Source organism: Anser cygnoides, chromosome Z (assembly GCF_040182565.1).
Source record: "Anser cygnoides isolate HZ-2024a breed goose chromosome Z, Taihu_goose_T2T_genome, whole genome shotgun sequence".
Lineage (NCBI taxonomy): Eukaryota > Metazoa > Chordata > Aves > Anseriformes > Anatidae > Anser > Anser cygnoides.
The window spans coordinates 30559378-30563321 of NC_089912.1; positions in this window are offsets into that span (position 1 = coordinate 30559378).

Consider the following 3944-nt stretch of genomic DNA (forward strand, 5'->3'; position numbering starts at 1 on the left):
CTTGTCACATCTGTTTTCCTTACCAACTGGAGGAAGAGGTGAAGGTCAGCAGGTTCTGCAGCAGCATTACTGTGCTTATTCAGTCTGTACCCTGCAACCTCATTAAACTCTGCCCACAAAGCTTTCTTAATAAGAAGATTTCTGAGCTGGTAGCTAAACAATAATTAATTGAGCTGTGTGCATCTTGCTGTCTCAGCACTATCCAGGTGCAGAATTGAGATAGGCAGGAAATTTCAACCTTATTACAGTGTCAGTCAGTCAGATCTGACTAAAAGCATCTGGAATGTCCCTTTCCCCTTTTAGACTGTCTGGGTTTTTCAGGTATCTTTTCTAGTAAATATGAGGAGTTTATTGCTTAGCTTAAGAGCTTCTTTGAATCCAGCCTTTCCTCGGAGTGGAGTTTCTCTCCCACACAGAGGCTGCAGCTTAGAATGAGTGGAAGAGAAGCTGGTACAGTTTTCAAAGCTGTATACCCTGGAGAGTCTGCACTCCTAGACAATGTGTGGCTGGAGGCTATGAACATGGGTAGGTATATGTGTTTTAGTATATGTAGTCTCTTCCCTTTGCCTCTTGTTTACAAACATTTTTGGGGGCTGCTGGGGACCTAGGAGAGGTCCTGCTGGGACCAAATGGCTGATATGGGGCATCTATCACTACTGCCATCTTCTGGTCTAAGAATTGTGGCATCCTTTGTAGGCAAAAGGGGCAAAGATAAAGACATCTTCCTGTGGAAGTAGCTGGTCCTGTCCTGTTGCAAAGAAAGGACCCTTTAATGTTTCAAAAATCAGCTGGTGCAGGAGGCCAACCCACAAAACAGATTAACTCCTGTGTGTGCTACCAGGCATACAAGTGGCCTTGAAAGGCCACTTCTGTGTTATGCCCTGCCTTGCCCCCTTGGTCTGTTGGGCCCATAAAGCCTATGGCAGTCCTTGTTCAAGCCTGTGCCCCTGCTACACCCTCTTTCTGGGAAAAGTCAAACCCATAGCTCTCAGTGCATGGATTAGAGACATGGTTTCTCCCCATGCCTTGTGCTGTGGGGCTAGTCAAATGCTATCAAGCATTTGAATGTTTTCCTATCCCACAAGAAAGAACAGGAAAGAATGGTGAAAAAAAAGGGTTAGCAATAAGCTTGAAGGCCAGAAAAGTGCTATGGAGGAAGGAGGGACATGCTCCAGGGGTGAGTCATCTACCTGGCCAACAGGTAAATGAAGAGGTAAATGAACCACAATGCCCAATTTTTAATGTATGGAGAACCCAGCTGTGCATTTTAACATTGCACCCAAATTAGGTCTGATCTTCATGTTCCTAAATGATTGTGATAGAGGCAGCTTTGAAAAAACAAGCAAGAAAATATTTAGAGACTTTGCTAGCTTTGTCTCCAAGGTGCGAGGAGTCTCCTCTATTCTTGATGCCCAGCTTTGCCTGACAACTTTCAATACAACAGAAAATTGTAAGTTTTTTCAAAGCCTGGGTAAGCCTGAGTCACACAATTTGAAATCACATTCCTCTTCTAGCTTAGTTGGGCAAGTTAAAGAGATTTCCTGATGGAGTCAAAGGTCAACTCCTTCACAGACAAGCTCTTGGGAGCAAAGCTAGAAATGAGGGCTTGCCCCTCCATGGGAACTACTTTTAAGCTGAAGCTTTAGTGCTGTCCTCTGCCTGCCTACATCAGAGTTGTACAGCAGCTACATCTGCTTGTACATCATAATTCTTCAATCCTGACCCTGATGCAAACCCGCCAGCTTGCCTTCCTTGCTTAACCTCAGACCTGCCTCATCCCTACAGACATGCGATTGATCAGTGGACTGTGTCTGACCTTAACCAATGTCTCTGGCCCTGATCATGACTTGGGCTGAATGCTCTGCCTCATGGCTTTGTTGGGGAGCTCTCTGTTCATGCCTTCCTTGTTATTGCGCTCTGCTGTCAGCTCACCTTCCCTTGAAGAGCATCCTCGTTTCTGCTTTCTGACACAAAGCTATTAGCTAATATTAAAAGAAAGCTAAAATAGAATGTATGTTTTCTTTTCTAGTATGTATTATGCGGTGTTGAAGATGATTCTGCCAGCTACACCACATGTTAAGTGATGTAAGGAGCTTGGCTGACTCCTGCCCTGGGCAGAGACAGCAGGCCCAAGCCACCAGCACACGCACATAGGCCTCTCCCAACCCATGGGAGTATTGTCTTTGTTAATTCTAATTCCTAGGGACCTCCCAGCCCATTGTGGGTATTGTCTTTGTTAATTCTAATTGCTCAGATTTTATAGTTCTGTTTGTCTTCCTTCATTTTCTTGTCCTCCCAACTGAGAAAATAAACATTATAAACATCTTCACACTCTACATATCCTTCCCAATTAATGTGACTGATCAGGTTTGGTCTTATTATGACCTCCCTTACTATTTTTCAGGTGGGTTTTTCTTTTAATGTTCTTGTTTATTGTTCCTTTGGCCAGACATTGTCCTTCCTGAACTCTTACAGCATGTAGCTGAATGTTATAGGAATTACCCCAGTGAGTTTCACTGAGATCATTCATTAAGATAAACTTAGATGGAACACTGTTAACTACTAGTTCTACTAGCTTAAATGAAATTAAAAAAAAAAAGGAAAGAAAAAGAGAAAAAAGAAAAAAAAAAGATTGTAAAACAATTGAAGATGAGTCATGGAACAGCTCTTTCCTGCTGTGTTAAAATCTTACTTGTCATTTTGTTCTGCAAAGCCAGATGTCTTCACTTCTACAAGTAATTTCATTTTAATTAGCTTTTAAGTTCACAGCTACAAAAAAACTTATTTTAATATAGACTTTGGGAAACTCAAATTGGGGGGAAAGGTCAGCTTCACAAAACCCTGAGTAATTTGGCAGTGATCAAAGCTTCACATACTTATTCTTTATTTGCCTCAGTTTTATAATAAATGGGTCTTTTTATATTTAATAAACTTTATAAAGAGTGAAAAAATTCTCAAACATTTTTGTTTTTGTAAGATGTGAGACTTCCATTAAAAAATAACAACAACAAAAAAAAACCACAAACACCACCAACAAAAAAACTCTTTAACTGTAGTTAATTGGTTACTAAATCTTCCCAGTGGAGTATCTCATACGCAAGTTCCTTGAAAGCGCTCTGTCGAAAAGGTAACAGGAAGTGGTCATTTGCTTTGCATGTCCTCCTGCTCCAATAAATACAAAATGATCTGACTGGAAGTGCTTTCCTAGACATGTTCTTAGCTGGCTCCATCTGGACAGCTGGGTGATGATCTTTGCTGTTTGCTTGCCTGCATGAAGCTGGAAGAAAATGTCACCTTCCTTGTACTATACTTGAAGGAGAAAATGTGAGACAGTCAATCAGCAGATTTCAAGGGGATTGACACCCAAGAGAATGGCAATGTTCCAGGAGTGCAGGGAAAGTAAGATAGCTATGAAGTAAATCTTTCCCCTAGAGTGAGGCAGAAAAAGGCAGTCAGTGACTCCTTTCCAGCCCCCATGCTTGCTTTTTCATTTGCTCACATAGGCTCTCAGCAATCTACCTGCTTTAAATTGTTATCTGAAGGGAGTGAATGGGAGTAGAATTTATGAATGCAGAGGAGACAGGGATGTAAGAAATGCTAAATCAAATGAGATCTACAGAAGGTTTTAAAGGCTTAGAAACAAAAGGAGTTTCACAATCTTCACAAGTTTTCATCCCAGTCAGGAGCATTTTGTAAGCACACAGTGTCATTCCTCTTCCACTGGAGCTTTGGTGAATCATGGTCTCATGCTTCCCACTGCCATGTTAAGAGTGGAGATGCATGCATACATACAGCACTCAGTCTTCTCACACAAGATCCCCAAAAGAGGGGCATTCTTAAAGAAACAATGAATTGGCAACACTTTCTTTTTCCCCAAATCCTTTTCAGCAACTTCCTCTGAACACAATTGATTGAATAATTCTGAGTATTTGGAGGAGGCCCTA